This window comes from Podarcis tiliguerta (assembly GCF_965153285.1).
Source record: "Podarcis tiliguerta genome assembly, chromosome: 3".
Taxonomy (NCBI): Eukaryota; Metazoa; Chordata; class Lepidosauria; order Squamata; family Lacertidae; genus Podarcis; species Podarcis tiliguerta.
Genome location: NC_139536.1, coordinates 65,022,621 through 65,041,602, shown reverse-complemented (window position 1 = coordinate 65,041,602; position 18,982 = coordinate 65,022,621). Strand labels below are relative to the sequence as shown.

General features: G+C 41.8%; 1 protein-coding gene across 17 annotated transcripts in view; it reads right to left on the bottom strand.

The window, feature by feature from the left end:
- The window catches only part of TRDN (triadin), a 165,223-nt gene that overhangs the window by 49,410 nt on the left and 96,831 nt on the right, over window positions 1-18,982 (bottom strand). The window lies entirely within an intron of this gene.

The window sequence follows — 18,982 nt, the reverse complement described above, 5'->3', positions numbered from 1 at the left end:
GTGCCTGACTGACAAAAACAGACCAGTGAAAATAGTGAAACTAATTACTCTAAAAACACTGAAAATAAAAGTAATGCTTTATGAGGGGATCATAAAAACTAGGAATAGTAGCAATAACGTGAATGTTTTCAAGAAATGCAAGCCACACATTGATTATAATAGATTAGCAAAATATCAATCATTTTAGCATGTAGGAGGAGGGAATTATATTTTGCAAGGTCAAGTACAGTTTGTCACCTTGCATCTCCCCACCCCAAAATTTTTACATCAAACATGATATTATTATGAAGTCTAGAGAAGGGCTTGCCAATATTTTGGGGTCTGTGAACACATTTACAAACTGAATAAACTGCAGTGGGCACCATACACATGCCACAACTCTCTTCTATATCCCCCCAAATCCACCTGACACAATTGGACTTGAAAAAAGCCTTTTGTTGCCTAAGGAAGGCTTCTTTGAAGCATAAATTCAGCTGAGGGACAGGGGGAGGATGGGACCCTGCAGGCTCCAAGACATGGGAGTGAGGGAATATCAGGACGAGGGATGGAAGTACTATCTACACAGTAGTAATAAAAACAGCTTGACTACTTTTTTCCAGTTGGAGAACAAGTGGTTCTGGAAAAGAAATACCGTACAGGTAAACACTCTGATTCTTCATTTTAACAAGCAAATATTTTGACAAACATGATCTGTCTATAACCGTGTGTGTGTGAAAATATATATATGGAAACAGAAAAGCTCAGTCTCCTTCTTTCGACACAAGCCACTCAATTTTACCTCAGGCCTTGTTCAACATTCCTTTGAAGTAAACTAGCAGCAATACAGTAGCTGCAAATGACATCTAAACAACACGCAGGGTGATAAAAACTAAAGCCCCCCCTTTGTGCCTTTCATACAACTATATCCCTAGGTGGTTTATAATAAACTGCTATGCGATACTGCTATTTTTCAGAAAATAGACACTTGGAGCATTTTTAAAAAAAACTGAATCTTGAGTGAGTGTGAATACCAGGTTTATGTTGCCAAGCCTTCACAAAAATGTTTTGGAGAGTGTGCAATTTAGGACAATGACAGACCAGCTTAGGCCATCTAGGACAGGGATGAGAAACCTTTGGCTCTTCAAATGTTGCTGGACTACAAATCACATCATCCCTGACTATTGGCAATGCTTGCTAAGGTTGGTGGAAATTGGAGTTCAACTGGATGTGGAAGGCCACAGGTAGATTTCCAACCTCTTGATCTAAGATTTCATAGAAAGGCAACTGTCCAATTAACTATGATTAGGCTTAAACTCAACACCATTCCATTGCATTTTAGCTATCTCTACAATGTTTCTTTTGTTTAGTAAATAGTCATGGCCATGACTCTCTTTCATTATGCAGACTTGGGCCTAAGTGTTGACAGATAAACTAAATTGTTCAATATGTTTCTAGAAGATGAGCAAAACCAGGGAAATGTCTTTCTTCTTCCCTCCCCTGGTTGGAAGTTTCTATCAAGGGGTGTATGCAAGAAATTAAAAGTCTGGCAGTCCTTGAAATGGGTCTGAAAGACACACAGAAGACTTGCTCACTATATTAAGGCATTGGTGTTTCCCTTGGAAATCTGATGGGGAGCAATATCTGTTGGTGTTCATGCCAAGGACCTTCTGCCATCCAACATATATTGTAAATAAAACCTTGCATGACAGAACTCGTGTCCTATACAACTTGGGACGTAAGTACCTAAAAGGGCATATCCCCCAGTATTGACCATCTCAGGTCCTACAATCAGTAGGTGAGGGCCTGTTGATGGTGGTTCAACTGGCTGCTGCCTGGTTGCACTGATGCATGTCAGGACCTTTTTGGTGGTGGTTCCCCATTTGTAGAATGTCTTCCCTGGTAGGTTGCATCTGCCTCTGTCATTAATGTTAAAGAGTGAGTTAAAAACATTTCTGTTTGTGCAGGCATTTGGTAGCTGGAAGAGACATTCCTGACCATATTTTGAGGGGTGGGAACATTCCAGCTGTGAGTGAGACTGAACTCAGTTGTGGGCTTGGCCAGACCTGAAACTGAACAGTGTGCACCCAGCTTTCTCGCTCTCCGTTTCTGTCTCTCTCACTCCTTTTTCTTTCTCTCTTCCCCTGCTCCAGCTTAAATAAATAAATAAATCTCCTGGCCATTCACACAAAATCAGGCTGAGGGCTGTATGTGCCCCTGAGGCCACAGGACACCCACTGTGCTGTAGAGGCTCAGGTGCTCTAATAGACTGGGAACATAAGAACATAAGAGGAGCCTGGTGGATAAGGCAAATTGCCCATCTAGTCCAGCATCCTATACTCACAGTGGCCAATGAGATGCCTGTGGGAAACCAACAAGCATGATCTGAGCACAACAGCACTGCCCCCTTTTGTGCTTTCCAGCAACTGGTATTCAGAAGCCTACTGCCAGAATGCCAGACACTAGAAATAAAGAGGCGCCATACAAGATATTTCACTAGGGAAGGAAGGATCATTTCCCCCTTATATTTCGAATCCATACAGTGCAATCTTACGCATACTTACTGAGAAGTTCCATTTTGTCCAATAGAACTTACTCCATTGGAAGTGTGCTTAGGATTGTGGCCTTACTGCTATTACTGACTTGCTGCAAAAATAAATTACTAATGAAATGACTGAAGTCTTTCCGACTTTCGGCTCACCGTCTACAAACCGATCAGTGGTTCCACTTACATGGTTATATAAATCTAGCATAACCACTTCCAAGTGCTTCCAAGAAACTAGATAAGCAGAAGGTTTCTAGATACAGTATGTCGGCCACATGTGTGAAATCATTTCCTGCACATTTGACACATTAATGGGGGCTTTTAAACCAATACATCATGCATGGATGGTACTTAACGTTCCATTTGCTGCCCCGAGCAAAGTGTCCAAATGTGTTAAAATAAAAGCAGCAGCAGGTGGCATACGTTGTCTGAAAAATAGCTTAGCATCTGAACATTTTAGTCAATGAGAGACCATTTGCCTGACTTTATATATTTGTTGCTGAGCAATGTATTTTATTTCTATCCAGCGATCTAAAAGCTAGATATCTATCTGGCCAAAGCCAAGAATGAACTAAAATTAAATCAAAGCCATTACATTTCCAAAGCAACTGTTATCAACTATACAGCAAAACTCTACATCCATGTCTGAGGGTATTTGAAAAGCCTGATAAGAAGAACTTGTTTATATTTGAGATTATGTTGTTGGGATGAAATCTAGGTTATCAAACATACATTTAGGGTTATTGTGGTGGTGGTTGGTTGGGAAGAGGCCTGGTTACAGTTATTTTGTTTTCAGCTGGATTTTAATTGAATATTTTTCAGGCAAATCCAATCTAAAACTGTCTGTTTAGAGCTCAAAAATACAGTAAGCTATACATTTTAACATATAATTACAAGTGTATATTTTCAATGTGATTGCAGTGATTTGCTGCAATTCACAAGCACTCCTGTGTACTTAGGCTATCCTATTCCCTGTAATGGAAGATGTAGCACTAGATGCATCTCTCTTTCTGCACTGGAGTTACTGGGAAACCCCACTTGTGCAGAAGCTCCAGAAGTGCACCATAAGATAGACCATAAGAAAGGATCTTGATCTAAGCATTTGTTTTCCAATTAGATGCAGATTGACTGGATAAATTGTGATGGAGAAGCTGCTATTGGCCTGCATTTGTTTGAGGATAGTAGTGGCTTCCTAAGAACTTCCAGTGCCCTTAACAAATAACAGTTCCCAGGATTCTTTGGGGGAAGTCATGGCTGTTTAAACTGGCATAATACCACTCTAAATATACAGTGCAGATGGGGCCTCTGTATTCATTTACAGAACCTCCATTTTTAATCAACAATAAGGATACTCAACCCAAAATGGCTACGTAAAAATGATTGCCTAGAACATTAGAAAAAAATAAGATCAGAAATATATCTGATTACTTTTTAAAATTGTAGTGGGTTACTTTGATTTTTGCCTTGTTAATTTTTGTATTAATTTTACAGTATATGTGTTAATTAATAAAACATAGCAACATCCAGAAAGCTATTGCATATGACTAAAAGCAAGATGCAGAGCAAATAGAAAACCATTTCATTCAAATATTTTATGAAAGAAAAGACTCTCCTCCCTGGAAGGGAGGGGAGTGGTTGTGGGCGGGAGCCCGAGCACCGCCCATAGCAGGGGGCAACCGCCCCCTGCTTTCCTAGTTCACCTGGCTGGCGCCCCGCCCACCGGCCGGCACCCAATCGGGTGCCGCGGGGGGCGTGCCCAGCTAACTTTAACTTATGGCGCCAGCCCTCTCCCCGGCCTCATTCCTCTTCGTCCCGTCGAGAGTCACCCACCCTCCACTCCCTTTAGCTCAGGGTCTTGGCCTTGCTATGGACCTTAGGTTGGTCACCCTGGTTAGTCGGGGGGCCTGGTAGGAGTTATTCCGCATGGCATTAGGCCATTTGGTTTTTTCGCCTACCTCGTAGCAACCGTCACAACTTTTGTGGTATTTGTGGGTAGGTTAGGCATTGGATTATTGCGTTGTGGTGTGTTGGAAGGCTAAGTGTGGCCATCGCCTAAGCCTTCAATTTTGGGTATTCCGTTAAAGGAATCTGGCGGTCGTGTATTCTGTCCAATGCCTGCTTGGCGGGAGGCCATGGCACGACCCCCGGTGGCATCAGGGGAGAGCCTATAGTTGTATTATCATCAACAGGCTCCGCCTACTGGTGATTCAACCCCTGTGGTGGACATCCAAAGCCTAAGCCAATACCTTTTCACTGCTGTAACCAATAAAGTTGTGGCCTTTTCATGCCCATAAACCATATATCACGTGTCCTTGTGTATTCATTTCTACCTCGCGGGGGTCGGGTCCTCGAACCACAACTATCTGTTATGTGACATTGGCCTGTGTTTCTATTTTGCAGTGTTTACTGCTGCTTAGCTTAGAAAATCTTTAACTAAAAAGAAATGAGTATTACTTCCCGTTACTCCAACAGTTACACAAATGGATCCTTGTATACTAGTGTTGCATGTAGAACCCTAAAACTGCACAACCTACAGTCAAGAAGATGAGGACTGAATTCCCATAATGTATTATCTATTCGATGCTGAGCTGGGCAAGTGTATTGGCAAGACAGCAACAGCAATGGCTCACCTCTCTGAAATGGTATGGGAGAATGAGATGCCAATGTTCAATAACAAGATGAAGATCTACCAGGCTGGCATGTTGAGCACACTTTATGGAAGTGATTTGTGGGCAACTTACAAGCGTCAGGAGCGACACCTCAATGCCCGGAAGATTTTAGGCAGGATGCTTTTTCAGATAAGGATGTGCTCTCCCAAGCCCACATTCCCAAGATGTTCATACTCCTGTCTTAGTGACGTCTCTGCTGGCTAGGTCATGACCATGAAGTCCCAAGATTCCTGAGAATGTGCTCTACAGGGAGCTGGCTTCAGGCACCAGGTCCATAGGCAGACCAACTTTGCATTACAGAGATTTCTGCAAACATGACACAAAGGCTGGAGACATCAGCCCCGCCCTGTAGGAATCTCTTGCAGATGATCGCAGTGCCTGGAGACAGACAGGCTGTGTATGTATAGCAGAGATCAGAGTAGGAATGACCATTGGGAGATGAACAGAGACCATTGGAAGACGCCATGGTGCATCTGCTGCAGCACAACTGCATGCCTTCATCTGCCCCAGCTGCAACCAAGCATCTTTCTCCCATATCGGTCTCTACAGCCACAGCAGGCGCAGCGACCTTCCAACAGTTTGATCTCACTGCCAGAGGCACACTCCTCCATTGTCTCCCAATGGCAACAACAACAACAACAACAACAGTCTATTTGATATTTGACACTATTGCTTTGTAAGTTGAAACTAAGGTCTTACCGTCTCCTACCAAGTCATGCACTTGCTTAACAGTTCAAAGCAAGCAGCGGGTTGCTTTATCACCACACGAGCTGAATGTAAGACCTTGCCCCAAGTAACAAAAGGATATAAAGAAGCCACTTGCTCAGGCAAAGTCTCATTAAAGTCAACAGGAGTACATCTGCTGAGGGTCTTCTCTGACATCTGTAAAATTTCAAAACTAAATGAAGGTTTGAGTTTGCAACAGGAGAAAGGATCTGTCTAATATTCTTTTGAATATCAGGGAACAAATACCTGCTGATTTTTTTTTATATTTGCAGTGGGCATGATTGCTTTCTGCTAGGACATTGCAGCAGAATCGTTAAGAATTCTGTTAAAAGTGTAGTGCAGCCTTTACTGTGCCCATTAGCTATCACAGAAGAAGAATATGCAATAATTATGGTTTTCAGTATATTATATCCCAAGCTGTCTCATTAAACCCACAAACATGCTTTGATCAGGGGGGAAAACATTATGAAAGATGTTCATTCTATGCCACAAGACTAGCTCTTCAGATCCTGCCTATCACATCTTTCCTGATTGTGTGCATCTCTATGCACAAACAGGGGGGAGTTCAATGCTAATCTAAAATCACTGTTTGTTCATTAGTGACTATTTAATTCAATTTTGGAGTGTACTGTCACATTGTACACAATAATTTGCCAAAATGTGTATTTTATGTGTACTTCAGAACTTTCACACAAGAGCAAGTATGACTAATATGGTTTCTACTGGCCCATTTTAGCAAGGGGTATCATTCATAATTAGAAGTGCACTCTCTTAAGTGCTCAACCACATATATTTATTGCAATTATTTTCAGGAACATCTGTACATACTGCTAAGTCAATCATTATACAACACTTCATAGAACTTAATAGCTCCAAGTCATCAAAAAGAAAAAATGGAGGATGGCGCTGCATGAAAAGGAAGGGAACTACAATTCCAGCTGCCTAAAACTGTACACACATTGAAATAATCACATAATTAAGGATGCAATGGAATACCTTCCATTAATCTCTAACAACTTGTGTTGTTTCCATTGATCTCTCAAAGATGAGACATTATCAAATTCAGCAGTACATGGCTTAACATGCAAGAGCTTCAAAGGGACAAATGTCACATAGGACAAAATGGTGGAATTGTGGTTTGAACCACAAATTCTGCACCTCTGGTTTGGATTAATGCACATTAAAATGCAAAGTAAACATAATTTTCCCCCACTACCTACTTGAAGGTACACATGAATAGTTTTTAAGACCTCTCTAGTCCTTTTCAGGCACAGAAAAGCATATGTGGGAGCTCAGACTGGATAGGGATGTGCCCATCCTACTACCCAGTTTGAGTCCATATATGGATGAATAGAGCTTCTGGAAAATTCAAATGTACAGGGACACAGATCTGAACTATACAGTTCAAAAGGATTGTGTGATTCATCTCTTGTTGAGCAGTAGGGATTCAGGCTGCTGAGGACTGACTTACATGTTTGAAAGTTCCATCAGTACTTGCATGCTAACTTGAGGTTTGAAGTGGTACAGTCCAGCAGGACTTGCCAGAGTCTGGAAATGGAATGGTTAACTCTTTGTAGTCCTTGATAAGATTTGGTAGTTTTGTCTGAAGTTAGTAACTTGCTTCTAAATATTTGCAACCAAAAAATTATGTGGGTCATCACTGGGATTTTTGGGTTATCACTTAGGTACCAATTTCCACTGAGAGGTGGTGTGTGTGTGTGTGTGTGTGTGTGTGTGAGAGAGAGAGAGAGAGAGAGAGAGAGAGAGAGAGAAACACTAGTATTTTGTTGTGTCGTGTGTGTGTGTGTGTGTGTGTGTGTATATATATATATATATATATTGCATTCCTATATCTGAAAGCAGAAAGGAGCAAAAGCAAGACAATGCCAGAAAACATCAAATGAGGCAAGCTTTGCAGGTGCAGGGGAAGAAGTGTGAAGGAATGAGGATGATAAGAGTGCTAAGGGCTAGTTGTGAAGTAAGCTAAAACTCAAAAGGTAAGAGCATCAGTAAAAACAGATAGCCAAAATAAAAATCATGCCTTTTGTTGTTATTTGTTATCTCAAAACTTCAAATGCCGCAAAGGCCTTAACCCAGTCTCCATTTCATGCTGAGCACTGTAAGATATCCCTAATCATCAACTGAACTCCTTGATCTCCCTTCCTCATAAACCACTTGCTTCGGAATATAGTGATATTTAATAGGAAGAAAGCAATAACATAGGCAAATAGAAAAGCCCAAAAGAGAGTAATGGATATTTAGCCACAAGGGGTCACCAACATTTCTTTTGTGAACAAAATCAAATCTATTAACATAACGAAAGTTACATGAGACTTTAAAGAGGTCCTTTCTCCTCAAAACATCAAGAAGTTTAAAAATTGTCACAGGACTTTTTTTTTAATGTGTCTATAAAGCAGAGTAACAAAGGCCAACTTGCGAGAGAATGACTTGGCCTTTTCTCCTCATTTCCCATGTATCGGTGCCCTTTTGAAAGCTGCAGAGATTGGCATTTCAACATCACAGTATTGATGACAATATGCCTGCTGTCATGCTATGCAAAAAGGCAGCAGGGAATGCAAACACAGGCTTGTCTCTGAAGCCTGTTCTGTGCTCAGATGGCAATATGGTTGATCCAGATATAGCCAATGATAGCCACGTATCTCCAGGTCGTAGGACTTGTTAGGCCTAAGCTACGTAAACTGTTCACCATGTGATAAAGCCATCCTTGGACCACACCACTTCAGACTACAGCTCATGTTAATGAATGCACCCTAGTTGTGGTTGCTATTGTTGTTAATTTTTTTTTTTTTTAGAGTTTTAAAGTTCAACACCGGGGCTTTAAACCAGTCCCAGAACAAACTGTTATCCATTTGTTTTGGTATTCTCTTCTTGTAATATGACCAGAAAGCACTCACTTAAGAAGATGGAAGGGCTCTTTGAGCTCATGTAGTCCAATCCCATGTCCACAACAGAATTTTTTTTTCCATCTTGATATTTTATTAAGGATTTTCTTGTTTTACAGAAGTAAGTGTAATGCCTCGCCGCCCCCCCCCATGTAACATTTTTACAAATCCATTTCATTTGTTGAGGCATTAGGGGGAGAAGAAAAAAAAAAGGAAAAAAGAAAGGGGGGTGGAGGAATTTATAATGCAGGTTGCAACTACTGCATCCCAGACAGATGGCTGTCTAGAGTGAAGGAAAGCCCACTATCTCCCAAGGCAGTATGTTCCGCTGTCAGGCAGCTCTTACTATTAGGAAGTTTCTTTCAATATTCAGCCCAAATCTGCTTGCCTGTGACTTCCACCTATTGGTTCTAACCCTGCCCTCTGAAGCAACAGAGGACAAGTCTACTCAATCAAAGATTCAGGCTTTTGACAGTCACTTAACACTCCAACAGCTGTGAAACAATCTGCCATCTAGACTAGCCTGTGCAACTATCACGCCATGCCCAGAGCAGTAGAAGGCTGGTCTATGTGGATTTTCAAATAGGGTTGTGCCAGATATTTGTTTTGCCGGTTATGTTTGTTTAAACAAGGCTTCCAAGTCAACAACAGAATTGTCTGGTGTTGTGATCGCTGTGTGTTTCCTCCAGACCAATTAGCACCATGTTTTTGCATTATTGAAGGTCAGAGGATTAATGTGTTTTATCTACACGAACATTTTTAAAAGCTAATTAACAATCCCCGGGTTCATTTTCTGTTGAAGAGTGAAACATTCAGTATTAGTTTACACTGCAGGAAATGAGAGCGAATAGAACGAAGACTGGAATAGAGTAAATACGAATGCAAATATGTCTCGCATTTAGAGGGATTTGGTTCAGTGGTGCACCATGGATGAAAGAGCCCTATTTCTGAATTGGCAGAAATCTAAATATGTATTTGGCAATTAGAGGAACCTTTTAATGAGCCTGCAAAACAGTGACCTTTAAATACAGAAAACCAGAAGGCTGTATACGGAGAGGTTTTGAAAGGGTGTTGGCAAACCATTTTCTTTTCTTAAAAAAAATATATTTTAGGTGACTGCCTGTCAAAATAGTCTTATATTTTCCAAGGAAAGATGGCTAATGTATGAAATGCAAGAACTCATAGAAGCAACCAGCATATGTGAAATTTGGCAGGGCAGATAGCAGAAGAGGAGCAAGAAAGCTGTTATAATTGACTCCTGTCTTCACATATCTCAACCCTGGGAAAGAAATCAGTATTTTCTAACTGAGCGCCATCTCTTTCCTTTCATAGATTTTCTGTCTGTAGATGTCTCTGCCTTCTCAAAGCTAGTCTGTAACAACTTATGCTTTCCTCCCCTCACTTATATGAAAGCTCTTTCCTGCTTATTTCCCCATCTGTTCCCCCAGCAGAGTCTTCCTACTTCGCTCTTTACCTCCTTTGACCCCTATCTAGTATTCCAAGTCCAACACACTCCTGTGTTTGTGCCCTGGAAATTCAAAACCTCCTCCAATCCTTCCATCACACAGGCTTCGGTTACTGCTAGTTTTTGCTTTGATAATAGTGCACAATCAATATTAAAGAGAACTCCTGCCAAGGGAGGCATTAGGGTAAAAAGTCTTCACAAAGAGACGCAGCATCGCCTTCCTTTAGTTTTTTTCTTTAGCACAGATGTTGAACTGAAGGAGGTCCTCCTTTCAGCAAGCTGCATTTTTATTATTTTATTATCAGGTTCTGCCTGCGAAATGCTATATGAAGGATTAAAAAAAGGAAAACAACTGGGAAATCGGTAGATATTTGTGCATGCAAGTGATATATCTTCCATCAGTCCCATATTCATTCATTTATTCTCTCTCATCCTCCTCACAATACAGCACAAAGGCTGCACACCTACACACACTTACTCATGAGTAAGCCTCACTGAAATTAGTGGCTGTAACACAGAGAGAATGAACACACTATTTAAAGACTTGAGGCATTACCTATAAAAGTAACTTAAACACACGAGGAAGCCAGTGGAGATGAGTGTGCAAGATCCTAGAGACGTGGGACAATTCCAACAAAAATGGAAAATTAAGCAGAAATACCTGCAGTTTCCAGGTTCATCTGTGATCAGAAATGGGAATCAACCGAGCAAATACAATTGGTGTTTGTTCACATCGTAGGCTTTTAGAAGTTCACAAATGATGCATATTTAATGGTGTGTTTTTTTTACATTGTTTAGACGTTTCCTTTATATTTTATATATTTATATTTTTATTTAAAGAAGTGTAAATTATGTAATGTGTGTTGCATAGCCGACAGCATGACAGAAACATAATATTTGGCAGATTATTATTTGATGTATAATTTGACAGAAACCAAACTGCAACAGAATGGAAACATATTAAATATATTAAAATGTCATGCATTAAAAGCTTTCCTAAGCAGGGCTGCCTTCAGATGTCTTCTAAATGTCAGGTAGTTATTTCTCTCTTTGACATCTGATGGGAGGGCGTTCCACAAGGCGGGCGCCACTACCGAGAAGGCCCTCTGCCTGGTTCCCTGTAGCTTTTCTTCTCACAGTGAGGGAACCGCCAGAAGGCCCTCGGCGCTGGACCTCAGTGTCCGGGCAGAACAATGGGGGTGGAGACGCTCCTTCAGGTACACTGGGCTGAAGCCATTTAGGGCAACTGAAAGGCAACTGAAATGATGACAAAAGGGAGAGGAGCTAGTGTGCTTCTCCCCATTGCCTTGCTACTGAGACTGCCTTGATTCAATCTTATTCCCTATGCTACTTAACATCTATATGTTATTTTTGTGCTTTTATATTGTAAACCACCCTGTGACCTTCAGATGACGGGCGGTTTAGAAATGTAATGACAATGTTAATAATAAAAACAAGATGATAAAGAAGTGGATGAAGCCACTGGTTCTGTCAATAAGAGATTTGGGGGATGAGGTATTATTAATATGTGGGCTCTAATCCCCCCCCATCTGAATCAGATGTAGAAATAGATAGTATTGGGCAAGGTGGGCCAATGGTCTCATTAGGCTCAGTTTAAGGCAGCTTTCTATGTTCCTATATTCCTAACTCTTCTTTATATAAGTTGTGTGCAGATGACTCAATGGGGACAAATCAATGTGCATGTGTCTGAGACCATGCCCTTGGCCTCCTCCACAGCCTCCATAATTAGATTTGATCTTCTCCACAGACCCCCAAATTGATTTACCAGCATGAGTTGACTGCACCGGATAATATGTGCTGATTTAATGGGCAAAGTTTCTTTCCTTTGGCAAAATCTTTTCAATAACCCATGATAAATAAATAAAAACTGTTAAACACAAGAAATGTATATTCTGGCATATGTACCACAGACTCACAACTTGAATTCAGCTTTATGTGCTTGGCTAATAATAAATATAATAATGATAATAATAAGTGGGTTGGCATCTGCGACGGGGAAAAGATGGCAATTGCACCATCCATTGTACTCACCTTGGGAGAGTATCTGGCGGTGCATGGAGAGTATTCAGTGGCACTGGTATGAGCAATCGGAGGTTCTGAGAGAGTCTGTTTTGACTATACACAATTTTGGCTTTAACCCCCATGCAAGTTGAGAGTTGATTGTATATCAGCCATTAAACACACAGACACAGTATCAATCCCAACAAGTACTTTGATTTAGCAACTCTTGCGGAAAGCCAGAGGCCACAACACAATTAGAGTGTGGACAATGGCCTAACAAATAGACAAACCTTATTCCAACTAAGACGCTTCACTCTGGCTACTCTGTTATCCTTATATAACCCTTCCATCTTGATTGGGTCACATCTTACCATGTCCCCCACTCTTACGATTAGTAGTTCTTTCATCTCTGTCTGCCTTTCTAATATATACACCAGGAGATATCAAATTCCCCAGGTCTTAGTCATATAAGCACAACAGAATGTTGGGACAGTGGGGTGAAGTATTGATAACCACTGGGGGGGGGGGAGAGAGAGAGAATATCTTTGTATTCAAATCATTGAGAAAACAATGACCTCTGGCTTTGAACTGGTGCACAACCAAAGGGATGTAAACAAATAATTATTTAGCAGTGTTGCCCTCCAAGGGGCATGCAACAGAATAAGACAAGCACTGAAGAAGTTTTAACGAGCTTCTAAGGTGAAATTCCTGTCAGAAGCAGCGTTTATACTTCTGTGTTTGACAGATTGCGTTCCTTTGTTTTTAGCAAAATGCTGCAAATAAAAACCAACAATTTATCTAAAAGAATCCCACAAACCATCTCAGGAAATGAGACCTAGTTGCTATGACCACACATTAAAAAGTGCAGTTTGTACTGCATTATCTGAAGGGTAAATGTGGCAAGAATTATTGCTGTATCAAATCAACAAAACAGAGAGAATTTATTTAAAGTGTGACATATATGCAGCATGTGTACCTAGAATATATATATATATATTAATACTACAGTTTATTAAATTAAGAAAAACACAGATCTGTAGGGGTGGCTTATATTGTGTTTTGGCAGATTCTTTTGGAAAGTGAGTCATTAACTGTTAGTAACTAGACAGATGAATACTTTTACTTTGTATTGCATAATTCTCTTCAAGTGGAATATGAAGGGCGAAAACTGCATTCTTACATAATATGCAGTCTTAAATACAATAAATTGTGAAATTTTGATTCTGATGATCCATTTTAAAAAGGCAGTACAGAATTGGAAAGGTACATTTTCTAAGTACTCATTTGAAAAAAAATATTGTGAAGCAGATTAGAGAAACAAACTAATACACCACTTCTACATCTAATTAACTATGAAAACTCATGCCATCATAGGCAAGTAATCCTGAGCACATGTACTAAGGAGTAAGGCTCCATGAGGAAAGTTGTGCCTACTTTTGATTAAAGGTGTCTGGGATTTCTCTGTTGCTGCTTTCACAGAACACACAGAAGTAACTTTTGAATTTTGGGTGCCTATTTAATGGTATTTTTATACCACGACCTTCATTCAGATTTTCCTTGGGAAGTTGCCAATCTGCCACAGCCTCACGGGAGAAACCAAGGGAAGCAGCTACACTCAGTTAATTAACGTATATTGTTATAACTGAATTAGAAACTTGTGACACCAGATAGCGCTGTGGAGCAGTCAAAAATAGCCTATGGGATTTTACATTGCGTGGACTGGCGGAGTCCCCAGATCCCGAGCGCCCCCCCCCCCGTCATGTGGAATAACGACTCAAGACAACGTGCTATGGGATTAAATTGGCCACAACTTTATTAAATTTCAAATGTGGGTAGACCTTGGCTCAGGCATTGGGCGTTCTCCCTCCCCAGTCCCCAGCCGGGGACCTAGGGAGCATCAGGGTTATCCAGTGTGTGTGTGGGGGGGATGGGCCGGCTCTGGAGAACATATGTTCAAGCAGAGATAGCCGCCCCCGTTACGCCGCTGCCGCAGGGGAGAGCAATGACGACCTTTCAGCATACGGTCAAAGCCTCCCTTCAGAAATCCCTTTAACGGGGAACCCTGGTATCGCCGCTGCAAAGAGGAAGATGGACAAAAGGATTCCGCCCAAGGCCTGAACAAGCAAAGTTGTGACATTTTGCTACGGGAAAGGTGAAACCTGCCAATGCAGGGAAATTCCTTTCCGGCCCTTTGACAGCGACCTTAATGTAGCAGTGCCCGCATACCTGTGAAGAAAAGTTAACCTGCAAAATAAGGCATTAACTGAGGGTGGGTAGGGTGGGAGAAGCCCTGGAGCCAAGTGAGGATTCCCAGGTAAGATCCTCCCTCTATTGTGTGGGCAAGTTATTCCTCCCCTACCTGCCCTTGTCTCCTAGGCAACGCTTCCCCCAGGTGGGATTGGACAACTGACTGGGGTAGGCGGAGACCTCCAGGTATCCCACCTGAGGGAAGGCAAAGCCAAGCCTATGCTGATGGAGCCGCTCCAGATCCAGGGGCTGCGCGTGTCCATGCAAAGGGCGCCCCCCGTTTTATGCGGGGAGCGGTCATTATGAGCTTTATGACGTATCTTCCTGTAACGTTATTTTTAAATACATGTCTAGATCCAGCCAAAGTCTTTCACTTTGAGCAAGGGCCTATTATTCCTTTTTCAGACTTGTGCCTTTCAGAAGCACATAGATGTGTGCATTGGTTAGATCATGTGGCTGAAACAGCTAGATAGTAGCACTTGCATTTAATATAGCTGTTTTCTGTATTCAATTCATTGACTGCCATTTGTATGGATTACAGTAAAATGCATTCTCCGTGTCACTTTTGTTAAGAACTCTTATTATTTATGGCACCACAGTGTTTTGCTTCTTGCTGCTAGACTTACATTATTCCCAGTATAATATTTCTAGTAAGTCTCAACGAAAACATTACTATTTATTGATGTGAGCATGCATTTAGAAAGGCAATCCAAAGGGATGATTCACAACTAATTCATATGTGGGTACAACTGTTGGAATCAAGAGACCAAGTTGTGGCCGTTGCATGGTTCCCTAGTGAGGCTGTTCCAAAGTCAGCAGTTTGATGAATGCAGCTTAGTAAGTAAGCAATATAGTCCCCGGCATACTTTTCAAAGGTATTTTAATCATGGGGAAGGAAGATCTGTGTACCAAGCGATTTTGCATAGGCCAGACTGAAATGGTTCACTGGAAACTTTTCTAGCAAATTTGGGAGATTCAGGGATGGATAAAACGTCTAGAAGGAAATGGGATTGTTTTGAAGAACCACTTCAAACTGCTGCAATCAGCAGTCAGGTAGGCTGTCATATTTTTCCAGCAGAGGCAGTTTCAGAGTAGCACAACTGGTTCTGTCGCACTGGGCAATGTGCTAAAGGGGGTGCCACAACAATACTGTAGAAAAGAGTGTGAGAGGTGGGGAGGGGAGGGGTTGCCAAATTTTAGCACCATACAGGGTGCTGCTGAAATTCGAGAGCCCAAAGTCCACCACTGCTTCCAAAATGCTTCAGATGCAACAACGCTCTGTGGCATCACTAACTCAGGTACTGTTAGAGAAAATAGATGGTGGTTGTCACTGTGACCCAGGAAGTCTTTTTGGACAATTCTGTAAGGTTAGGAGAGAGTTCTGTTTCTAGATTTCAACGACAGCCTTTATGATTTTTAGCTGGATAAGGGTTAAATGGCTGTAGCAATGGTTTCAGTGGCATTTGTTTTTAGTGCTAATGTATTTTAAATGTTCCAGGTAACATCTAGCTGAGGGACGCGGGTGGCGCTGTGGGTTAAAGCCTCAGCGCCTAGGGCTTGCCGATCGAAAGGTAGGCGGTTCGAATCCCCGCGGCAGGGTGCGCTCCCGCTGTTCGGTCCCAGCGCCTGCCAACCTAGCAGTTCGAAAGCACCCCTGGGTGCAAGTAGATAAATAGGGACCGCTTACTAGCGGGAAGGTAAATGGCGTTTCCGTGTGCGGCTCTGGCTCGCCAGAGCAGTGATGTCACGCTGGCCACGTGACCCGGAAGTGTCTTCGGACAGTGCTGGCCCTTGGCCTCTTTGAGTGAGATGGGCGCACAACCCTAGAGTCTGTCAAGACTGGCCCGTACGGGCAGGGGTACCTTTACCTTTACTAACATCTAGCTGCATGGTTTTCAAATACTACATTTTGAGAGGCCTGAGCCTTTGTTGAGTTAAAACTCCAAATAAATGGAAAAACTAACAGCTCACAGTGCTAAACTCCTTTGCATGTAAATAAATATACTTCCCCCGCTTAATGAAACTTAAATCTGGGTAAATCATGTCTAATACTGAAGCTTATTATTGCTTAAGTGCAAGCACACTGTCATTTTTATTTTAGTTTTTTGCTTGTAAATCACAGCCATAGGCTTAGTAGCTATGGAGAGGCTGAATTAATTTGTCACGATTTTGGACTGGTGTGGAAAAAAAGAGCTTCAGTTCCACATAGGCAAACCAATTTTTATATATGCCTAGTAGCCATATTGTTATAAATTATATTATACTATAATATCTACATATGACATTTACATAATGTTACAAAAGCCGTTTCTCAATTAATTTTTTTGCCTTCTGGAATTTAAAATGCACTTTCAATAAGATCCTTCTTTGTGCAACGAGCATGAGCTTATATCAACATATTGTAATGACTGGGAATGAATTTGTGTAGACACTCCCCAAATCTCCATAGGAGATCAGCTGCTACAGGTATGAATGGCTTCCCCATTTATTGCAATACTGAAGGTAGCTCTTTGCATTTTGGAAGGGGATACACATAGAAGGCTGACTCCAATTCTGCATTGAACAAGGAAGTTCTTAAGAATGCAATAACTCTGCTGGTTCAGACCAGAGGCCTATTTAGTTCACCATCCTGTTACCACAGTGGCCAACCAGTTGTCTATGAGAAGTCCACAATCAGTACATGAACACACTAAAACTGTCCTGCTTGTGTTGCCCAGCTACTGCTTTTCGGAGGCATGCTGCTTCTAATACAGTACTGGAGATTAATAGTAGCTAGTGGCTGTTGATAGCCTTATTCTTCCTGAATGTATCTGAATCTCTTCCACAATCATCCGAGTTGGTGGCCATTACAACATCCTGAGGTAGCAGAAGGAGCAACTGATGCAGTGCTGCATCTTAGCTGAGAACATCTACTTTGGGGGGATTTAGATCCAGTCCTGAGATGACTTTTTACACACATAAATTGAATTAGACTAGGAAACCTTTGCTTTGGCAACTGACTCAAGGTAGGTAACACCAGTTTACCTCCAAAAACAACCATACTTGGCTAATACATCCACTAACAAACTGACATGAAGGCTAGACACCCAGTTCACTCACTTAAGACCATGGACCATCAACCTCACTGCCCAACACCAAAATGTTATTATTTAAGTATCACGGAACCAAACAGTGTGGTGCTTATGTGGTTTTCGAGTTGACTGCTGAACAGCAAAGGCAAAACTCAAGAGTCATCTTCAAAGATAAAAACATTTCAATGGTTGTAAACTACAGCAGTGTCAAAACTAAGAGCAGATGTTTCGCATGCAGAACCTGGCAGGGCAGAGAAAGCCTGATGTCTAAAACCCTGCAGAGCCAACCGTAATATTGAGCTAAATGGCTTTACAGTGGTACCTCTGGTTATGTACTTAATTTGTTCTTCAGGTCCGTTCTTAACCTGAAACTGTTCTTAACCTGAAGCACCATTTAGCTGATGGGGCCTCCTGCTGCTGCCGCGCTGCCGGAGCACGATTTCTGTTCTCATCCTGAAGCAAAGTTCTTAACGCGAGGTACTATTTCTGGGTTAGCAGAGTCTGTAACCTGAAGCGTATGTAACCTGAAGTATATGTAACCAAAGGTACCACTGTATTCAGTATTTACAGCATCTCCTTGGGCTCTTAATAATAAAATTAAAATGAAATGATCTCCAGGAACTATCAGCATAGCTGGTGGGTAGGATGGAACAATTTAACCAAATGCAAGTATTCTGAGTATATGGGAGGGAGATATAACCTCTGCCGGTTCCTCCTAGTGCTCCCAAGGTGATCAGCACAGTTGAGGCTGGCAGGGCTCAGCACTAAGTGCACAGATATTTATCACCAGCCCCAGCTGGTGGATTCAGAGATCCAGCAATGGGCATTATGCACAGCACCCTTTTATGAATGAAGCTACTGTGCCACAAGAAGATGCACATGCAAAAGCTTGCATCTATATGAAATGTCGTTGCTGGATGTTTGCGGATGTCCTTGCAGCTAAAAAAGTTTAACATGTTTAAAGCAGCATGAATCTGTGAGCAGGTAAAGGTGAGCAAAGGGAGCAGGTGGTGCTGTGGTCTAAACCAATGTGCCTCTTGGGCTTGCTGACTGGAAGATTAGCGGTTCAAATCCGCATGATGGGGTGAATTCCTGTTGCTCTGTCCCAGCTTCTGTCAACCTAGCAGTTCGAAAGCACACCAGTGCAACTAGATAAATAGGTACTGCTGCAGCAGGAAGGTAAACAGCGTTTCTGTGTGCTCTGGATTGCGTCACGGTGTCCCGTTGTGCCAGAAGCAGTTTAGTCATTATGGCCACATGACCCAGAAAGCTGTCTGTGAACAAACACTGGTACCCTTAGCCTGAAGCGAGATGAGTGCCACACCCCAAAGTTGCCTTTGACTGGACTTAACTGTACA